Raw genomic sequence first — 23,306 nt, 5'->3', positions numbered from 1 at the left:
ACTGGTTGGAACTCATTCATTCCAGGGATGGCTCTGAGACAAAACTGTTGAAAAGCTCTCGCTATCCAGATCTCCAAATCTGCCCTGCTTCCTACCCATTTATGAGCCTTGTTCTGTAGGCATCTTTTTGTTCTGTGAGCCATCTGATATCGTGCTAATAAATTCCTGTGTTGACTTAGGCAGAGGCTGGTTCTGATGCTTGTGGTTGAAGAACTCTAATTATAAGCCTGGAGTTCAAGAGGTCTCTGGGCCCAGAGGCAAGACAGGTAGGAATAAACAGTAATGATGTCCCCCAGTAATCTCCATTAACTTCGTCTCTGGTTTCTCGATATGGGTAACTCAGGCTCCTTCAATTTTATTTAAAGTGTTAAATGAAAACAGTTTCAAGCCTCCTTCTTCAAATTAGATTACTGTACTAAGACCTTGGGTAAAGAGTCTGCCTGCAATGCAGGAGACACGGGAGACGTGGGTTCGAACCCTGGGTCAGGAAGATCCCCTGGAGGAGGGCATAGCAACCCACTCCAGTATTCTTTCCTGGAGAATCCCATGGACAGAGAAAGCTGACAGGCTACAGAACTCAGGGTTGCAAAAAGTCAAATATGACTGAAGCAACTGGGCACGCATGCACCAAGACCTTAGAAGAAAGTCTACAGAGGATGAGATGTTTGGATAGTATCACAACTCAATGTCCATGAGTTTGAGCAAACTCCGGAAGACAGTGAAGGACAGGGAAGCCTGGCACACTGCAGTCCATGGGGCCACAAAGAGTCAGACATGACTTAGTGGCTAAACAACAAAGACCTTTCCGCATAGAAATCCTGAAGAGACCACTGGAAATAGTTTGTAAAGCAAAGATTGAGACACAAGACACCAGTGAATAGAACTGTAATAAAGACACAAGACTATTTAGAAGTCCAACTGGCAGGATTAAGCTTGAGCTCAGGACCAGACCAGCAGCACCTGCCTGAGGAAAGAGAAATTCCAGGCCCTGTCCCAGACTCCCTGAATCTAATCTCTGGGGTGGACACCAGGAATTGTCATTTTTGTATAAATGATTCTGGGGCTCGTGAAGATCTGATAACCATTTGTTCAGTGCTGGGCTAAAGCCCCTAAGAGTAGTGTTTGTCAAACTTTAACATGCAGACATGTGATCCTGCTAAAATCAGATTCTGATTCAGAAGGTTTGGTGGGGGGAGCCTGAGATTCCGCACTTTTAACAAGCGGGCAGTTGATGCCTTATGGGTCATAGTCTGGGTGGGGCAAAGCCTGAAGCTGGGAGGCAGAAGGCACAGACCCAGGGAAGTAGCTGAGAAGTAGACAGTCTGACAGCATACTCCTTGGTGGATCGACAGAAGGAACTCATAGAACCTGCAAAACCAGCAACTAGATTCTTCTTCTTCTTCTTTTTTTTTTAATGTTTCAGACTTTCCTAAAGTTTGGAAAATTAAAGTTACAACATATGAGAGAGAATTTTAAGCAGCCATTAATAGCACTTTTCCTGGAAAACATTCAAGAAATTAAATGTTTCGTAGGGGGAAATTTTTTTGGTGGGGGCTGTGCAGAACATAATTTTGTTCCCTTGATTTTATATCTGCCTTCCTTTTAGAGACACACCCCCCTCATCAAACCCCCTCCTCTGGAGTGTGCACCCCTTCCTGGTGTTTAAGAAATACCATTTTCCACCTCTAGGGCCTGGTCTGTCACTCAAGGATCTCCACAACCCACCCAACTCCCCAGGAGTTCATTAAGCCAAGGCTTAGTTATTCCATGCAGAATGGCTCAGCAAAATCATCTAAGAGGCACATGGGCCCTCCAGGCCCTTCAGAGTCTGATAAACTGTAGGGGATATGGAGATCCCATTGTTATTGGTGTTGTTAGTCGCTAAATCATGACCGACTTTTGTGACCCCGTGGACTCTAGCCCTCCAGGCTCCTTTGTCTATAGGATTTCCCAGGCAAGAATACTGGAGTGGGTTGCCATTCCTTTCTCCAGGGGATCTTCCTGACCCAGGGATTGAACCCATGTCTCTTGCATTTGCAGGCAGATTCTTTGTTACTGAGCCACCTATGAAGCCCAGGGATGCCATTCTTGGTCCAATTTTGGGTCTCTCTCCAATGTGAATTGAAAATGGACCTCTTTATTCTTCAAATAGACAAAGAAGAATGAACAAGCAGTCCGACAACTGGATTTTTAACCGCTGTGGTGCTGCCATTCTTCTGGCTTAACCCAAGGAGCCCCTAAAGCAGCTAGGAGACTCAGTCCATTAATTCAGTCCTTAAGTAGGTACTTTGTCTGACCCTTTCTCTCTGGTTCCTTGTCCAGCATTACAAGATGAAATAAAAACAAAGTCGTGACTCCAAAGTTCAATCTGATGTAATTGGGTGCTTTGTTCTTAATTACAGTGTGAAGTACTCTTTTTGCAGGCCATTGCATTTGTGTAGATAAGTTTCGTGTTTACCGTTCTAATAAAAACTACTTCTCATTATGATAATAAAAGTGCCACAAAGCTGACCTAGACAGTTTCCAAATGATGGGTGAGACAGAATCAAATTATTCTGAAGAGCTTGTGAATATTTACTTACTAGACATGATCCTTCCCTTTCTGTTCATTGATTCACTCAACGGTAATCATGGCTCAGGTATTATGTTGAGCACTGACATTTTTCGTAAGGATTATGTGGTCCCAAAGGCCAAGAAGCTCAGAAACTCAGCCTCTGTGTATTGTCTGATGAACCTCACAGGATCCACTGCATTGCTGGATTTATTTATTAAATGGAAAACTATGTGCAAATCCTTGTTCCGTATCCTCTGGAGGAAACCCAGAAATGAAGGTAGAGTTCCAAATGGTAGGGAATAAACAACAGGTGGTCTGGGCTTTGTTCAAAATGTGAGTCACACCAAAAATGAGTGTGGATTGTTTTTTTTTTTTTAAGAGTCATTTCCACTCCAGATCTGAATGTATGCTACTCAGCACAAAGTGAGTATTTAATAGCCACCATAATAGCTGTCTATTAAGGCAAAGCTCTATTGAACTGATATTTTTTTAAGTGTGAGCCGCACTTGCAAGGTTGAGCTGGGAATGGAACCTCTTTCAAAGTCTTTTATCCCCTACATACAGAAGTCCATCAAATTAAAAGTTTGAAAACCTCTGGTTTATGTTAGAATCACGTCTCAAATAGCAATATCAAGACAGATGAATGATATTAACATCACTTGAAGGTATGTGTTAAGCACCCAGACACAAATTCTTTGTGACAGGGCTATGCTAGAAATGATTAGAGAGAGAATGTGAGACCATAGGAAGAAGAAGTGCAGAGTCAGGACAAGCAGAGGAAGCAGGACCATCAAGGAAAGGGCAGAAGGGAAGGATGTGTTGACATAAGCTCCAGGTAAGAAGGTACAAAAGCTCATCACCAGCACCTTCAGAACCTGAAGAAGATAATAAAAGCATCGCAAGGAATGTCACCTTATTGGAGAGGCCTGCCCTGACCTATGTACCTAAAACAAATATTCTCATCTCTACACATCATTTTCCATGGATCGATACTGCTGTATTTTTCCCCATGATGCTTTTTACTACATGATGTTATTTTACATGCTATGAATATATATTTGTTTATCTTCTGTTTTCAGTTACAACATAAGCCCCATGATGTCAGGAACCTGGTCTTTTTCACTATTGTATCTCTAAACCTAGAGCAGTGCCTGTCAATGGCAAGCACTCAACAAAATATGTATTAAATGAACTAAATGAATGAAATCAGTAAAGGGATTTGAGGAGAGGAAAAGGCTAGTACAAGTTTAACATTATAGATGCAATGAATAAGGATGGGGAAGAAAGAGAGAAAATAAAAGTAGAATATTTTATCAAATTTCTTGAGATTAAAAAGATAGAGGAGATCCTAAACTCACTCTGAATCCAATCTAAGCTGCCTAGAAGCACTGTAAAACATTTGTGAGCGATCCCATGGACTGTAGTCTGCCAGACTCCTCTGTCCGTGGAATTCTCCAGGCAAGAATACTGGAGTGGGTAGCCGTTCCCTTCTCCAGGAGATCTTCCTGACCCAGGGATTGAACTTGGGTCTCCTGCTTTGCAGGCAGAGACTTTACTGTCTGAGCCACCAGGGAAGCCCACTTTAGAATAGAAGCATCAAATAATTCTCAAGGAGAAAAACCAAGCCCTTGATTCTGGGTAAAACGGCTCATAGACTTCAAAGACCCTCCAACCCCACCCATTCCAGCAACTTGACTTGCCCCAGAGGTGCATCAGATCCTCCAGGGAAGTCACGGTAGAGGGGGCATCGAGTGTCACTTGGAGGACTTCCCTGGTGGTCCAGTGGTTAAGAATCCACCTGCCAAAGCAGGGCACATGGGTGTGATCCCTGTTCCAGGAAGATTTCACATGTCACAGGGCAACTAAGCCCATGTTCCACAACTAATTAGCCTGTGCACCCTAGAGCCTGTGCTCTGCAACAAGAGAAGCCACCACAATGAGAAGCTCGTACACCACAACTAGGGAGTAGCCCCTGCACAGCAATAAAGACCCAGTGTAGCCCCCCACTGCCCCCCAAAATGTCACTTGGGAGCTGTTCAAGAAAAGAGGCAAGCAGAGTTAATAAGGGGGAAATGCTCTATAAACTTAGTGACTAATCAGAAAAGAGAACTTGATTAACCATCCCTCCTACCGCCCCCTGGTCCCTGCAGACAGTGTCTCATTGTTGGGATTATGTTTACTCAAGAAAAGACAAAGCCTCAGCTGTGAGTCTGTGGTTGTGCACGCCTAGTACTTATTTTACCAAATGTCTTGGTGCCAGCAGGAGTGATGAGGTAGGGGCCAGTTTAGGCAAAGGATAAAGGAGCATCTTGTAACTCCACCAAGAAGAAAATGCATCCCCAAACACCTTCTCCATCAGAATCCTGCATTCATTTGTCCTTGCCTTGTGTGTACTGACTGCCAGCCCTTAATCATTCTCAGATCAAAAAGATATACACACAGCAGAATGTTTCTTTCCTGAAAACAAAATTCAAACACTAGTTGATTTGGAAATGGGGGTTACCTCTGAAGAGTGAAGGGGAAAAGTGAGGGACACTTTATTATTTTATGAAAACAATAACATGATGAAATTTGTTGCTTGTTTCCTTGCTTTATTTGTTCTACTTAATATTTTTGAAACTATAATTTTATTTTTTAAAAGTGATGCATTTGAGTACTTATTTTACTTTCTTTTTTTTCCATTTGACATTTTGAGTGTACATTTTTTTTAAGTAAATCAGATTATAGGAGAGGATTGTGTTAATAAAGGTGATGGCCATTAGATTTAAAACTATTTGAAAATATAACTACTAGCACATTCCACACCAGTCAGAATGGTCATCACCAAAAGTCTACAAATAAGGAATTCTCTGGTGGTCTTCTGGTTAGGACTCAACACTTTCACTTCTGGGGCCGGGCACAATCCCCCACCCCAGAACCTATAAATAATAAATGCTAAAGTGGATGTGTGTGGAGAAAAGGGAACCCTCCTACAATATTGGTAGAAATGTAAATTGATATAACCAGTATGGGGAAACAGTATGGAGGTTCCCTATAAAACTAAAAATAGAATTACCACATGATCCTGCAATCCCACTCTTGGACATCTATCCACCTATTAAAGGAAACTTCAATTGGAAAAGATACATGCACCCTACTATTCATAGCAGCACTATTCACAGAAGCCAAGACAGGGAAGCAACCTAAATGTCCACTGACAAACCGATAAACAAGATATTGTATATACAATGTATACAATGGAATACTATTTGGCCATAAAAAAGAGCAAAATAATGCCATTTGCAGCAGGCTACAGTCCATGGGGTTGCAAGGAGTCAGATACAACTGAGCACACACATGATTATTCTACCATTATTTATCCATTCTTCTATTGATGGACTTCTGGATTGTTTCCAGCTTTTGAAAGTGAAAGTTGCTCAGTTGTGTCTGACTCTTTGCAACCCCACGGACTATACAGTCCCTGGAATTCTCCAGGCCAGAATACTGGAGTGGGTATTCCTTTAATTTATTTAAAAATAAAATTATAGTTTCAAAAATATTAAGAAGCCTTTCCCTTCTCCAGGGCATCTTCCCAACCCAAGGATTGAACCCAGGTCATCCACGTTGCAGGTGGATTCTTTACCAGCTGAGCCACAAGGGAAGCCCATTGTCAACAATAGTTGCACAATTCTTTTTCTTGGCCGTGTTTCGAAGCTTGTGGCATCTTAATTCCCTGACCAGGAATTAAACCCAGGTCCTTGGCAGTGAAAGTACCAAGTCTTAACCCCTGGACCACCAAAGAATTCCCTTCCAGCTTTTAGTTCTTATGAATAAAACTGCTATGAATATTATTTTTCACGTCTTTTTAAAAAAGTGCTCTTATTTTTCTTGGGTGTATACTTAAGAGTGGGATTCCTGGTTCATAGAGTTGATACATATTTAGAGTTGATAGATATTGCCAAACTGTTTTCTAAAATGGTTACGTCAGCTTACACTCCCACTAGCAATGCAGCAGAGTTCCAGTTGCTTCACATCCTTGCCAACTCTTTGTCATTCAGGTAGGTGTGTAGTGGTATCTTATTGTGGTTTTAATTTGCATCTCCCTGTTAAGAACGACAAATGGCTTTTCACATCCTTGTTAGCCGTTTGGATATCTTTTTTGTAAAGTGCCTTTTAAAATCTTCCACTTATGTTTTTTAATTAAGTGGTTTGTCTTTTTCTGGTTGAATTATAGAAGCTCTTAACACATACTTATTAGGATTCCTTTGTCAAATACATGTAATTTGAGAATAAATTCTCATAGCCTGTCTTCTCTTTTCACTCTCTTAATTGTGTCTTCTAACACCAAGTCCTTTTCAGGAATTAGGTAATAAATATATTTTACATGACACAAAAAAAGGAGAGAGCTTATCTTATTAGGTTATCAACATGTACAGTGTAATATAATTTATGTCAATAACACCAAATTAAATCTATTTCAAATAGCCATTTTACTCACTCAAACATACACTTCAGTATTCATCCCAATTTAATTATGTGCAAGGAAACACACATGCCTGAGATACTTCTTGCCCTCAAGGAACTCTATGAGACTGACAGGAGATAAGTTGCAATAATGTAATGAGAGAAATGAGAATAGATACATGTACATTTCCATGAGATCAGGCTGGAGTGAATGAATGAACTACTAGGGAGATCAGTAGGAAGAACATTAAATCAGTATCACCCAGGGACATTGCCCAGACCTTTTAATGAAATGGAAGGAGGCAAACTTTCCAGAAGGGGCATGGAAGGCATGGAGGGCTCCAGTGTGAATATTCTGCTCTCTCTAAAGCACTGATTTCCAATATGTGGTTTTCAAACCATCTGTATCAGATTGACCTGTAGTATTTGTGAAAATTGCAGGTAACTTACTAACTTTTCTCCTAGAACTTTGTAACTCAAATCTTCGGATGTAGGGCTTTATAACCTGCATTTTAAACACACCCCTTTAGTGGTTATGGTCTTTTTTACACCCTTATGTTTGAAAACTATTGATGTAGGGGAGGAGAAGGCAATGGCACCCCACTCCAGTACTCTTGCCTGGAAAATCCCATGGACAGAGGAGCCTGGTAGGCTGCAGTCCATGGGGTCGCTAAAAGTTGGATACGAATGAGCGACTTCACTTTCACGCATTGGAGAAGGAAATGGCAACCCACTCCAGTGTTCTTGCCTGGAGAATCCCAGGGACAGGAGAGCCTGGTGGGCTGCCGTCTATAGTGGAACCAATAGGATACAAGAAATTGTGCCTAGTACTAGTTAAGAAGAGCCTTTCCTGGAATTTCATGCTGAAGAGTTTGGATTAAACCAAGTGGACCATACAAGAACATTAAAGAGGTTTTTAAAGAGAAGAAATTTTAAAAATTAAGTTGAGTGATCTTGATAAATTTACTTCTTTTTACTTCAAGAAGTAGAAAATCATCATCAAGGAGATCTGTATGATCTTTCTGATGGTATTTGAATCATGCCTTGATTAAAAGTCAAAGGAGAAAGTCACTTTCATATTTCTTATTCTAGATCAGGGATCAACAAACTTATTCTGTAAAGGGCCAGATAGTAAACACTTTATGCTTTGCAGGCTACACATTCTCTGTTATACCTACTGAACCATGCTCTAAACATGAACGCAACCAACCAGTCATAGAAAATAAATGTAAATGAATGGGCGTGACTGAGTTCCCACAAAACATCCTTTACAAAATCAGGCAAGCCAGAATTGGCCCATGGGAATTAGTAGTTTGTTTTCTTCAGTTCTATAGCTTCCCTTAGTCTAGTTAAAGGCTTAACTTCAAGTTTAACTCACAGCTATCTTCTCCCCTAAAATCACATGCAGCATCTGCCATTTTAGGTAAATATAAATCTGAAACAAATTATGAAGAAAAAAATTAGTAAAAGCTAGATTATCATATATTTTTAGAAGAAAACGCACAATCAGATGAAAATGTAATGAGAAATAAAGGTGAAAAGCAGGGAGACTGTTTTAGTATACATATTTTAAAATTGAGACTTTACCACCAAATATAATGCATGAAAGTTGATCCAAAAAAAAAAAAAAAAAACGCTACAAAACAGCTTTAAAGAATATATATGGGACATTTGGGGAAGTTTGAATATGATCTACATATAGTGTGCATGCTCAGTCATGTCTGACTCTTTGCAACCCCATGGACTGTAGCCTGCCAGGCTCCTCTGTCCATGGAATTTTCCAGGCAAGAGTGAGTTTCCATCTCCTCCTCCAGGGAATCTTCCTGACCCAGGAATTGAACCTGGGTCTCTGGCATTGCAGGCAGATTCTTTACCACTACGCCACCTGGAAGCCCATGATCTACATATTAGATGATATTAAATCAATGTTACACTTCTTAGATTAGATTATGATAATGCATAAATGTAGAGAATGTCTTTGTTCTTGGAGATACAGGCCTATATTTAGGGATTAAAGTGTTGTGAAAAATAGTTCAACAAAACAGAGAGAAAAGGACAAAATCTCATCAAACCACAGCTGAGGTTAAGGGCATATAAATTTCACTGTACTATTTTTGCAACTTTTCTGAGGCTTTGACTTTAAAAAAAAAATAAAATTGGGAGAACCATACATTGCAGAGCTGAATATACAGTAGGCTCTGTTTTCCTTTGGAAATGTGGAAGAGGACTGGTCTACGTTGCAAAAGTGAATTCCGTATTAGGATTCTATCCTAAAGTAGTGGACCGCCAATAGACACATTTAGTTGTCATTTATAACTTTTGGCTCCGCCTTGCCACATTCCCACCCCAGCCCATCCGCCTTTGTTTTCTGCTTTTCTTCCCCCAAGTTGCCTGAAGGAGGGGCAGGGAAAAAAAATCGCATTCCACAAGGGTGTATGAAATGAGTAAAACTGTGGCCGGAGCACTGCCCCAGGTCTTTTCTGGCAAGGGTGTCCCATGGTGTGGCCCTGACTCTGTCTTTGTTGAGATTTTGAGTCTCTTCTGTGTGGAGTGTGGGAAGGATCGGGGTGGGGTGATAGAGGGAGAGCTGCCAGAGGGGACAGAATCATCTGTTTACACAGTTCTCCTCTGTCTCCGGTTTTGAGTCCTGGCCTCTTTTATCTCGCTCTTCTTTCTGGCACAGCCCCAGCTCCTCTGGGGGTCATTTCCGGAGTGGAACCCTTGCTGTCACTGGGCCTTTCTGTTTCCTTCCCCTTCCCCTCGGCGGTTACAGAACCTCCTGCTTGAAAATTGCTCCAAGGGGGACAGGGAGGTTGGCAGTTGCAAATAACTAAACCTTACAAAACATAGCAGGCTGCAGTATAAATTTATCCTGAAAAAAAAAAAGAAACCATATATATAACATGAAAGGGAAGACAAGTAACGTGCTGTTTAAAAAGAATAGAGCTAACAATAGCAACCGCAAAAACATCGTGCATTTGAAAAAGCAGGAGCTTTACTGTTAGGTAGTGAAGTGAAAGTCGCTCAGTCATGTTGACTCTTTGTGACCCTATAGACTTTATAGTCCATGGAATGCTCCAGGGCAGAATACGGGAGTGGGTAGCCTTTTCCTCCTCCAGGGGATCTTCCCAATCCAGGGACTGAACCCAGGTCTCCCACATTGCAGGCAGATCCTTTACTAACTGAGCTACCAGGGAAGCCTTCACTGTTAGGTAGACCTGGGCTTGAATCTCTGTGATGCCACTAACTGGCAAGATGATCTTGGAAGAATTACTTAACTTCTCTGCACCCCAATTTCCTTACCTCTAAAATGGAACAAATAGAACCTACTTCTTGTCAGGATAAACTGCTGCAATGCAGTATTTCTTCCTGGCTGAGAAGCTTCTCGACATGTGAAGTGAAGTCTCTCAGTTGTGTCCGACTCTTTGCGACCCCATAGACTTTAGCCTACCAGGCTCCTCTGTCCACGGGATTTTCCAGGCAATAGTACTAGAGTGGATTGCCATTTCCTTCTCCAGGGGATCTTCCCAACCCAGGGCTCGAACCTGGGTCTCCCGCATTGTAGACAGATGCTTTACCGTCTGAGCCACCAGGGAAGTCCAATGTGAACATTGGTCTAGTATAATTGCTGGTTTGGCCTTAAAGTGATCCTTTATTCCACAAGGATGACAGTTCACAATCCAAGCTGGGAGAAAGGGGGCAGCTGGATGTGTTTCCCCAGGGTAAAATGGGAAGCTCTTCTTTGAAGTCTTTTACATTCAAATACATTCAGATATTCAAATACATTCAGGTATTATCAGGGTTTCTCAAAACTGTAATGTGAAGAGAGAAATCACCTGGGGCTCATGTTAACATTCAGATTTTTATTCCTAAATCTGGAGTGGGGCTGGAGTTCTGAACTTTCATTAAGCTCCCAGGAATGCTGCTGCTGTATTTCTCCAAACCACACAATGCTGAGAAGACCCCCAGAGTCTTCTCTGAAAGACTGAGGAAGCAGAGATCTCCCAGACTGGGAACTCCTAGGACTTCTGCTGCTGCTGTTTGTTTAGCCACTCAGTCATGTATGACTGTTTGCTTCCCTATGGACTGTAGCCTGCCAGGCTCCTCCGTCCATGGGATTCTTCAAGCAAGTATACTGCTGTGGGTTGCCATTTCCTTCTCCAGGGCATTTTCCCCACCCAAGGATCGAACCTATGGCTTCTGAGTCTCCTGCATTGACAGGTGGATTCTTTACACTGAGCCACCTAGTAAGTCCTCCTAGGACTTCTAGCCTTCTTCTAATTCATCTTTATTCTAATTCTTGTTTCGGGGCAGACATTCATTTTAATGCTTTTTTTTTTTTTTTAAGTTTTCTTTCTTACCATGTTCTAATGAAGTAAAGCTCTTTTGCAAAAGGAACTAAGACAACATTGTTAGCTGCCCTTTGAAGCCTCACTACGGAATTAAATAAACCATGAGTGTCTCCATGAGCATGAAGGAATGAGTTTTGCTGTGGAAAGATGGGAATGAGAAAGGAAGCTTGGTGAATAAGTCCCCATGTGTAACCTTGACCCCTTGGGTCCCAAGGGTGGGCAGGAGATCGACAGTCTAAAAAAGGGAAAAGCAAAACATCTGAGACATGAATCCTTGAACTTGTGCGTTTAGGCTTCTTTCTTCACTTCTCTCTCCAGCCTGCAAGTCAGTGCATGCACAGCCCTCCCTCCTGCGGAGCGACTGGGGGCCCAGGACTTGCCCAGCAGGTTCTGACCCATTCAAGTCCTCCCTTTGTGAGTCCTGGTAGCTCACAGGTCCCAGAGCTTTTTAAACGGCTTGACTTAGCATATGTTTTAATGTCAGGGAGTTGTTAATGCAGGAAAGAGTTGGCTAAATTTCTCATCTACAATCACTGAGAGCATTTTAAGGGTTTTATTATTTTTTTTAAATCAACCAAAGCAACAAATACTTATGGAGAGTCCATTAAAAGCTAAGAATTAGGTTAAGGACTGTGGAAAATCAAGTTTAATGAGACACTCCACTGCCTTAAGGAGTTTTCATTTTATTAAAGGAGATAGACAAACACATTTTAAAAGCCACAAGACATGAATAAATGCTGTAACGCTGAAATGAGAAAGAAGGTACAACTAATCAAGAGACTGGAATGATGGAGTCTAGTAAAGGAGAGTCTGTTTTTGCCTAGTGAGTGCCACAGGGCTTGTTATATAAATGCATAAATAGTTAGAATAAATGAACTGATGAGTATGAATGAGTCAATGCACACAGAACAAAACCTTAATTTCTTAGAAAACTCAATCTATTTTTTTCCCGTTTGTTTTTTTTTCCTTTTTCTGAACTATTATGTGGTAGCCTCCCCCCCCACCCCACACAGCCCACACACTGCTCTCTATCCTTTCCCGTGACAGCAGTTAGGCTTAGAGTGCAAATCACCCCTCACACGGCCCTCAGAGTTGAGGGATTAAGGGGGGGGGGGGCTACTTGTATATTGGTAGCTGTATGCTCCAGCTAGAAACAGCTGTTGGCAGTTTTCTCACTGAAGGAAACAGGAGGAGGAAGAAACAGGAGACAGCATGGGGAAGGTGCAATCAAGCAAAGGACTGACCCTTTCTGGAAGGATAGTTACCCAGCAACCTGCCAGTGACCGGTCATGCCCCGGAATCACATGCAGCTGAATGAGGCCAAAGGCCACTGCCCTGTTCAAGTGGGAAGGTGCCTGACTGTAGATTCTGCTCAACTGTTCCTCACTTTAATATCTTCAACAGCAGAGTTATATTCTGGGTATGAAAGACTGAGAAACTAACACTGTGCAGAGTCTTTAGAGCTCTATTCCAACGCTTAAACATCGCTCTATTCAATTAGCATTTATGGAGTGCCTTTTCAGTGCCTACTCTCAAAACCTGTTGATTGTCTTCTATTGTGACAATGTGTGTGATCAGGAACAGTCTTTGATGAAAATTTGTGAAAGACTTTGAAATGGACAAATTAAAAAAGAAAATGATTTAGATGTGTAGATGTCCTTTCAGTGGAACACTAGGTGTTGTTTTGTAAACCCACCTTTCAGGATTTATCTCATTCTGTAGGGTCTATGCCTTTCATTGCCTTTGAGCCATTTCACAACTCTGTAAGTTGTGTAGCAATTGATAGTGATGTCAACAATTCCTGTTCATAGAAATGCAATTTTGTCAAGGTGAATGTAGAGGCCAGTTTCGCTTCTATTGGTAAATGTATTTCAGTGCTCTTGAAGGCCTACGTATAGATCTGTTCTTTGAGATCTCCGTTGAACTGGTTTTTACATTTTACTGTTTCCTCAGTAACTGAGTTAAAGAAAGTGTTTGATACATACACATTTTATTTATATGAAAGCCATGATACTAATTTTTTTAAAATTATCCTTTACTGTAGGAAAAACAAGATAATAAGACATCAGACATTTATACCTTAATGGCAATGGAGAAAATAGATCAAATGGAAGCTTGTAATTATGAAAACGTTTTGTATACAAAATAAGTGTTAAAATTGTATCCACTGGAGCTGATAACTATAAATATAACATGTTCAAGCCTGGTAGTTCTAAGACAGAGGACAATTTGGCACCTTTTTTTTTTTCCTCAGTGGTTATCAATGCAGTACCATTGGTATAGAGGAGGAAAAATTTTCCTCTACCCTCTTATTGTAAGTGCCTGTGGCCTGCAAATTAAATTGACAAAAGATAGATTGACAGGGGAAAGTGTTTATTGGGCATGGACATGTTGTCACAGAACGAATAAGTGAAAACTAAAAGAAATGGTTAGGCAAGCAGAAACAGACTCACAGGGGAAGAAAACAAACTTATGATTACCAAAGGCGAAAGGTGGGGCTGGCAAATAAATCAGGAGTTTGAGACTGATATGTACACACTACTATACATGAAATAATCAACAAGGACCTACTGTGTATGTCACAGGGAACTCTACTCAGGATTCTGTAATAATCTAATGGGAAAAAAATTTGAAAAAGAATAGACATTGTAGATGTATTAATATAACTGAATCACTTTGCTATACACCTGAAACCAAGGCAATACTGTAAATCAGTTATCAGTTCAGTTCAGTCACTCAGTCATGTCCAACTCTTTGTGACCCCATGGACTGCAGCACACCGGGCTTCCCTGTCCATCACCAACTTCCGGAGCTTATCCAGACTCATGTCCATTGAGTCAGTGATGCCATCCAACCATCTCATCCTCTGTTGTCCCCTTCTCATCCTTCCTTCAATCTTTCCCAGCATCAGGGTCTTTTCAAATGAGTCAGTTCTTCGCATCAGGTGGCCAAAGTACTGGAGCTTCAGCTTCAGCATCAGTCTTTCCAATGAATATTCAGGACTGCTTTCCTTTAGGATTGACTGGTTGGATCTCCTTGCAGTCCAAGGGTCTCTCAAGAGTCTTCTCCAACACCACAGTTCAAAAGCATCAATTCTGCACTAAGCTTTCTTTATAGTCCAACTCTCACATCCATACATGACTACTGGAAAAACCATAGCTTTGACTAGACAGATCTTTGTTGGCAAATCAGTTATACTCCAATATAAAATAAAACTTTTAAAAAGAAGAAATGGTTAGGCCTGCAAGAAAGTTGTGGAGGACCTGTCAACACAAAATAAAGGGGTGATAAGTTGTAGGAAGGTAAATATATGGGAAAAAATTACTAGAAGTTAAGGATTATTTTAGTAAGCTTTGACCCATTTCCATTCTGACTTTTTATTTCCTGTGATAAGGGTTGTTTTCCTCCATATGGTCTTGGAGAGGGGAGAAAGCCCATCTTCACAAAGGGAATTTAACGCCCTGCTTTAAGTCACAAACAGGGAGGACAGAGACTTCCTGCCGTGTCTATTTCTTCACTGTCATCCACTCAAAATAATCCTTATGCTGAAGTGACATAGTTTGAACTGGTATATTCTGATCCCCTTCATTGACATCAATTCAGTTGCTTTATTTATGCCCCCTCCCTGACATTGGTACAGTATGTACCTTATTTCTCCTAATATAATCACTGAAATTCCCTTTTAAAGCTTTCAGAGCCAGGTATGGATTTCTGCATAGCTGATCTGCATTCCTTTATTTTCCCAACACATCTAGTTCCCAAGACTTCTTGCCATTAGGGATCCATGAATGAGAATCTAGATTGCATGAAAACTGTTGCTTTAATCAAAGTAATTAAAGTTATAACCAATTCAATCTCCAAGGGATCTGGAGAAAGATACAAAGGAAGAATGAAAAGACAGGCTTGAAACTCAACATTTGAAAAACTAAGATCATGGCATCCAGTCCCATCACTTCATGGCAAATAGAAGGGGAAAAAGTGGAAACGTTGACAGATTTTATTTTCTTGGACTCCAAAATCACTGCAGATTGTGACTGCAGCCGTGAAATTAAAAGATCCTTGCTTCTTGGAAGAAAAGCTATGACAAACCTAGATAGCATATTAAAAAGCAGAGACATCACTTTGCTGACAAAAGTCCATCCAGTAAAAGCTATGGTTTTTCCAGTAGTCATGTATGGATGTGAGAGTTGGACTATAAAGAAAGCTGAGTGATGAAGAATTGATGCTTTTGAACTGTGGTGTTGGAGAAGACTCTTGAGAGTCTCTTGGACTGCAAGGAGATTCAAACTAGTCCATCCTAAAGGAAATCAGTCTTGAATATTCATTGGAAGGACTGATGCTGAAGCTCCAGTACTTTGGCCACCTGATTCTGTCTCATAGGAAAAGACCTTGATGCTGGGTAAGATTGAAGGCAAAAGGAAAAGGGAGCAGCAGAGGATGAAATGGTTTGATAGCATCACTGACTCAACGGACATGAATTTGAGCAAACTCCAAGACACAGTGGAAGACGGAGGAGCCTGGCATGCTGCAGTCCGTGGGGTTGCAAAATGTCGGACACAATTTTGCAACTGAACGACAACAACATAAGAACTGACTCTATTTCACTTATGACGTGTATGCAGTGGTTCTAACATGTATGTGCTTCTCTATTGTTCTATTCTGCACCTTCATGTACTAATATGAAGTGACCTATGATATGTTAAATGAAAAAAAATGAAGGGCAGAACAGAGTATACAGTATGCTACCTCATGTGTAAAAAAGGGAGGAAGGTCAGAATCTGCCTTAGAATTTGCTGGTATAGAAAAGATGGGAGCAAAGTTGGGCATTGGGGAGGCAAGGGTAGAAGGGAGATTTTTAGACTGCACAGTGGTTTATGCTTTCTGCTTTTTTAATCTCATGACTGTTTTACTATTTTTAAATTAACCATTTTTCAAAAACTGAAACCATTTTTAAGTATAATGTAGCTCATTAGGCTTTTCTTAAGTTCAAGTTTCAACATGTTAAAAAATAAAATAAATACTGAAATAAAATGTGAACTGTAAAATTATGAGTGTGTATATATTTGCACATGCTCTACATGCTAGAATGAGCCATCAAGATAGTCTGTGTGCTCCAAGCAGGTGACCCCTGGCACGCTGAGGGCACAGTATTATAGTATATACAGAATTATATATAGCCTTTAACTTGCAAGCTAAACAGGTTTAAAGAATGAGAGAATTCATGTTAGAGAGGGAAAAAACTGCAAATATAAGACTAACACCTGACACTTTTCTCTGCTCCCCATTCTAAATCTCCAAAAGAAAGAACTCAGTTTCCAGGGGAACCTCTGATAACATTTATACACATTTAAGAGTCCTCAAGCATTTTAGTTACAATTGGAGTTACAGTTAAACTATATTTTAAGATGTTTGGGAACTCCTTAAGACTTTGGTCTGCATTGGAAGTGTACAAGTCAAACTATTTACATGGGGATACATAAAAAGTCTTACAAAAAAGATACTTCCCACTTTGAAATATTACTAAAAACTTCCATTCGCACAGGGCTGGTTAGCACCAGTAAAGGAAAAACATAGGCTCAGTTGCTCAGTCATGTTTGACTTTTTGCAACCCCATGGACTGGCTCCTCTGTCCATGGGATTCTCCAGGCAAGAATACTTGAGTGGGTTGCTATTTCCATCTTGACCCAGGGATCGAACCCTTGTCTTCTGAATAGGCAGGCGGATTCTTGACCACTGAGCCACCGGAAAGTCCATGATTCTATTAACTCTAGGGACCCTCTTCAGACTCATGTTAATCCAAATAAAAGCAATACAAACAGAAAATAAATATCAGAAAGTCTGGCAGATTTTTTAATTTTTCCTAAGATGACCACTCTAATGTCATGTTAAAAAGAAAAAATGCCTGAAAACTTTGTCTTCGGAGGGAGGCATGCTCTGTTTCATGAGAGCCTTCAGCCTGGGCTTAGTTTGTCTGCTGTGTAATCCAACCATAGGTTTGCTCTACATTGTTGGAATCAAAAACATGCTTGATAGATGTTAAAAAGTAAAGACATGTGCAAGCAGATGAGTTTGACTCCCAGCTCCGATATTTACCAATTGAATAATCTGGGGCAAGTCAGTTGGTTTCTTTAAATTTCAACTTCCTCATCTTTCAAAATGTTCAAAATAATACTCACCTCTCAGGCATCTGCTTGCTGTTCACCAAGCCTCACTCTGAACACTTTACAAATAAGTCATTTAATCATCAAAATGACTAGGAATTATGTACTCATGCCAAACCTGAGAGGGCTGAGGGACTTTGAATAATTCCCCAAAGTCACAGAGCTGGCAAATGGCTGAACCAGAATTTATACTCAAGCAACCTAGATCCAGGATTTATGCTTTTCACCACCACAGAATACTGATAACGCTTCTGATGTTCAAGTATCACTTATCACACAGCTTTAATGTGCTGACAGAGACTAAGGTAATAGTGGGTTATATCAAAGAGAATTTCTTTCTCAACTCACAATCTACGTATTAGCATTTATGTCACAGACCCAAGCTGCTTCTTTGTTTTCTTCTATCTTGATGAAATTGCTGTCAACCATCTAGTTCAGGATGACTCATCATTAGACACATTCTATTTGGTCAGAGGGCTGAAGAGGAGAGGCAGGCATGTGTCCTCTCTGTAACAGTATCCCTCTGAACTCACACATCTTACCTTAGCATACTTTCCATTGCCTGGTATACGGTCACCTAGATAACTTTCATAGAAAAGAGGCTGCTGCTGCTGCTGCTAAGTCGCTTCAGTTGTGTCCGACTCTGTGCAACCCCATAGACGGCAGCCCAGCAGGCTCCCTTGTCCCTGGGATTCTCCAGGCAAGAACACTGGAGTGGGTTGCCATTTCCTTCTCCAATGCATGAAAGTAAAAAGTGAAAGTGAAGTCGCTCAGTCGTGTCTGACTCTTAGCAACCCCATGGACTGCAGCCCACCAGGCTCCTCTGTCCATGGGATTTACCAGGCAAGAGTACTGGAGTGGGGTGCCATTGCCTTCTCCAGAAAAGAGGCTACGAACATTTAAATCAAGCAAAATGTTTAAAACTTAGAGAATCTGGGTAAAAGGTATACAGGTGTTATCTATACCATTCTTTGTATAACTTTAATATTTTATTTATTTTTTATTGGAGTATAGTTGCTTTACAGTATTGTATGAGTTTCTGCTTGCAATTTTTTCCATAAGTTCAGTTTTAAAGTAAAAGTTTTTTTAAAGTCTATTTATGACAGGGAAAAAAGATATCTACTACTTAGTCAGAATTTAAATTCCAGATCCTATGCTAAGTACCTGTGGCAAAACCTGCAGTTTTCCCAATATCGACTCTTCTTTTCATCTGAAAAGTAATATAACTGATCTGCACAGGAGATTAGAGTGCAGAGCCAAATCCTGCCACCTGTTTTATTTAAATGAAGTCTGTTGGAACAGAGCTATTTGTTTATTTATATTTATAATATAATATATTATCATATATATGGAAGGGATTCCTTGGTGGCTCAGACAGTAAAGAATTTGCTCACAGTATGGGAGACCTGGGTTCAATCCCTGGGTTGGAAAGATCCCCTGGAGAAGGGAATGGCTACCCACTCCAGTATTATTGCCTGGAGAATCCCATGGACAAAGGAGCCTAGCAGGCTACAGTCCACGGAGTCACAGAAAGTCAGACACAACTGAGCACCACACACACGTATGTATGAAATATATATTAGTATATGTATTTATGGCTGCTTTTGTGCTACAATGACAAGTAACCTGATCCATGAGGCAGAAAATATTTGCTGTCAGGCCTTTTACCGAAAAGATTCGCTGACTCTCATAGTTATCACATATGAGATTTCCACATGTAGCTGGGTCTGTTTCTGGACTTTTCACTCTATTTCACTGGTCTGTTTGATTATGCATGTGCCAGTATCACATGGTTTTAATTACAGAGGCCTTGCTGTATATTTAAATAACAGGCGTGCGAGTCCCTCCTTGTAGCTCTTTCTTTTGCCATGTTTTCCTAAATATTCCAGAATGTTTATTTTTCCATATGAACTTTAATTCAAATCAACTTGTCTAGCTCCAGAAAAAAAGTGTTGGTATTTTTATTGGGATAACATTAAAATTCCAGATTAGGTACAAAACTGATATTTTGAGACAAGGCTAAGAGACTTTCCCCATTTGTTTTAATCTTCTTTTGTGTCTTTCAGGAATGTTTTATGGCTTTCTTTGTATGTATACTCAATGTGCTTTGTAAAGTCTATTATAAACATTTTATATTTTTGGGGTGCCTCTGTAAATAGGCATTAAGAAATTTGAGGTTTAAGAAATTTAAATGTTACATATTAACTTTGAATCCTGCTACTTTTCTAAATAACTTTATTGTTATCTAAGTTTTACAACTAATTATCTAGGGCAGCACTCTCCCATTGAAATATAATGTAGTCACACACATAATTTTAAATTTTCTAGTAGTTAAGTTAAAAAGAAACAGGTGAAATAAATGTTAACAATATCTTGTATTTAATGCAAGGTATCAAAAGTATTATTTTGATATATAAGTCAATAGTAAAAGCAAAATATTTTTAAAATTGTATATTGATATAGATTTTCAAAATCAACATGTATTTTATTTATATACAGAATATTTCAATATGAATCTTAAGCTTTTATCAGAAATGTTTTGTGAGTTTAGATTTCATAACTTTTACAGTTGGAAGACTATATTCACATATCCAAATTATTTCAAATATACTTAAAACTTTTCTTGCCACTGAAGTAGTGCCAAAAAATCATTTTCTTTTAATATTTGTGTTCTCACTTGCAAAACTTGTTCTTTCTTAGAAAAACTGACATGAACTTTATAGCCAAAGTATCTATCTGTTAAATAAATTCACTGATTCTTGTGTCAACTCGGTATCACTAACATCAAACTTTAAAAGGTATTTCATAAGTTGAAATTCAGCCTTGAAGTAAGGAATTAAAATCCTCCCCAGGGCACTCTCACCCGGTGGGGATGAGAATCTGGATAACTACTCCAGAACATCATTGTTCAGGTGGACATTTCTGTGGGCTTTGCGGATTACATGATGTATCCTATTAATACTTTTCCCTCCTTTCTCAGCTCATCCCCTCCTGTGCTTCACGCTGGCTCCCTGGGATCATCTCCTCCAAAAACAGCCTGCACCTAAGTCCTTATCTCATGCTTTGTTTTTCCAAAAGGAATTCAAAAAAAGACAGAGCTCTAACGAGTTTGGAGCACAGGCATGTGTAAAATGTGGAATGCTTGTAGAAAAACAAATTAGAACTATCTGATAAGTCCTCAAAATATTATTCTGGATTTTGAATAGAAAGTGAGATCTAGATGTATAAAAGTATGATTTAAATTTGTTATTAAATTAAGAAAGAGAAAGGCAATGTTAAAAACTGTAGTCTGTTCTGTGGCTATGTAAGAGAATATTTATTTTTAGGCACATACAGCTTATTCTTAAAAGTTCAGAAAAATATGTATATCATTTGTATATGTATGCAAATGCATATATGCACACATATAAAAAGGGTATGCATATACGCATATGCATACATATACAAATGATACATGTAGGTTTCTAAACTTTTAAGGATAAATTGAAGAAAAGAGAAGGAAAGAGAGAAAGAGAATCTGGGTAAAGAGTATATGGGTGTTCCTCATACTCTTTATGGAGATTTTCTGTAATAAAATTATTTCCAGATAAAAAGTTCCAAAAAATCTGTTATCAGGGGTCTCCTGGTGGCTCAGTGGTAAAGAACTTGCCTGCCAGTGCAGGAGACATGGGTTTGATCTATGATTTGGGAAGATCCCACGTGCGGTGGAGCAACTAAGCCTGTGTGTGACAACAACTGAACCTGTGCTCTAGAGCCCAAGAGACACAACTGCAGCCCATGCGCCCTAGAACCTGTGCACTGCGACAGGAGGAGCCTCTGCAACGAGAGACCTGCTCGCTGCAACTAGAGAAAAGCCCGAGCAGCAACGAAGACTCCGCACAGCCAAAAATAAATAAACAAAAATATTATTAAAAAAAAAAATCTATTATAGAGTTTCATTTCAAAAACAGCAAACTTGAGTCATATAGCTTCAGGGTCAGCAGGCTGTTATCTTTTTTACTGCCTACCTATAACAAAATTTCCCCAAATGCTGACAAGCTAATACTATCGAAGACTCCACATTTAGGTTCACTAAGGAAAAAAAGGAAATATTCACTCGGAAGTGATTATAAACAGCCACACTTTCCCCCACTTGAAAACAAAAGGTAGTGTTGCCTATTGCCTTCAAAAACTTGGCTGGCCCTTTCCTTACCGTGATGACCTGATTTACCAAGGCGCTGAGGAAATTCATTAGAAAATGGTAAAACAGCTGAGATTTTGGATTCAAAGGTCATGTGCTGACGTAATTTCTTTCCTGAATTTCTTGGAAATTTTGGTCAGGAAATCTCTTGCTGAGTTAGTAAGTAGACACAACACAGATAAGATGGGGGAAAGGTCTGTGAGTGAACACTGGCCAGCAACTCACAACTGTCATCCATTCTAATTGCTCATTTGCAGTTTTCCGCAGTCTCTAATCGTACCTGACAAGTCATCATCTGGTCTATGCTTAAATAAATTCATTATACATGAAACAGCACTATTAGTCTGTCTCCTTGTATTAACAATGATGTTCATGGCATTAATTTTAATAGAAATGTAAAAATTAGGAAGACTTTAATATCAGTCAGTAGAAAAACTCATAATTCATTGAAATTCTGATTATGATTAAAAAGGGGAAGTTGGATTTATTTATATATACTTATTTGGAAGAAAAATGTTTATAAATTATCATTAAGCAAAAAAAAAAGATTGTAAATTAGTGTACTTAATATTGCTCTGATTTTTGTACAAAAAGCTGTAAACTTGATCCCCACCTGCCCCCCAAAACAATCTAGAAGAATAACTCCAAACAACTCCAAACCATTAACAGTGCTTTCCTGCAGGGAGCGTGGTGGAAACTTATTCCCACTTCTTGTGTTTCTTTGTGGGGAGAGTTTCCCTTACACTTCTGGTCTCTTGATGCTTATTCCTTGTTCCACTCCTTGGAGGTGTGTGGACGATATGGTGGGATATGTTTATTCTCTCCAACTCCTATTTCCAGGAAAGGAATAGGTATTAGAGAACTACCACTCCTGGGTGAAGGGGTCGATTGGTTGGTTTGAAGAAACGAATAAGTGTGACCCAGTCACACTGTCTCTTCCCCTCTGGAAGCAGACTTCGGCAGAAACCATCCTTAATTTTGGGCTGTAAGTTGTGGGGGGCAGACCCTCCTGAGGAGAGGAGCTGTGGTTGTGAAGGGATCCCCAGGACTCACTGACTGGCACCAGTAAGTGCTGGGGTTTGGTATCAGCAAGCCCGCAGCTGTCTCCCCTCTAGACCATAGCTTCTCCAGTGGATCCCACAGTAACAAAGCTGATATGCTATCTACCTGATTCCTTATTCCTCACTGGTTCTGAATTTGGAAGAGTAACAAGTATCATTTATTGGAGCCCCTCGAACATGAAAACACTATTTTCTTTTTATTTGTTATGCTTATATATGGTCTGAATATTTTGTAAGGATTACATGTATTACATGTACTGATATCTTTAGATACAGAGGTATAAGCTCATAAAATCTATATCCTTCATTTTTACCTAATGCGTGCATGTGCTAAGTCACTTCAGTCATGTCCAACTCTGTGACCCCATGGACTGTAGCCCAGCAGGATCCTCTGTCCATGGGGTTCTCCAGGCAAGAATACTGGACTGGGTTGCTGTGCCCTCCTCCAGGGGATCTTCCTCACCCGGGGATCAAAGCCACGGCTCCTGGGTTGCAGGTGGATTCCTTACCCCTAAGCCACCAGGGAAGCCCTTTTACCTAATATCAATATTCTTA

This window comes from Bubalus bubalis, chromosome 7, assembly GCF_019923935.1.
Source record: "Bubalus bubalis isolate 160015118507 breed Murrah chromosome 7, NDDB_SH_1, whole genome shotgun sequence".
NCBI lineage: Eukaryota > Metazoa > Chordata > Mammalia > Artiodactyla > Bovidae > Bubalus > Bubalus bubalis.
The sequence above is the reverse complement of the archived record's forward strand: the minus strand, read 5'-3'. Positions refer to the sequence as shown.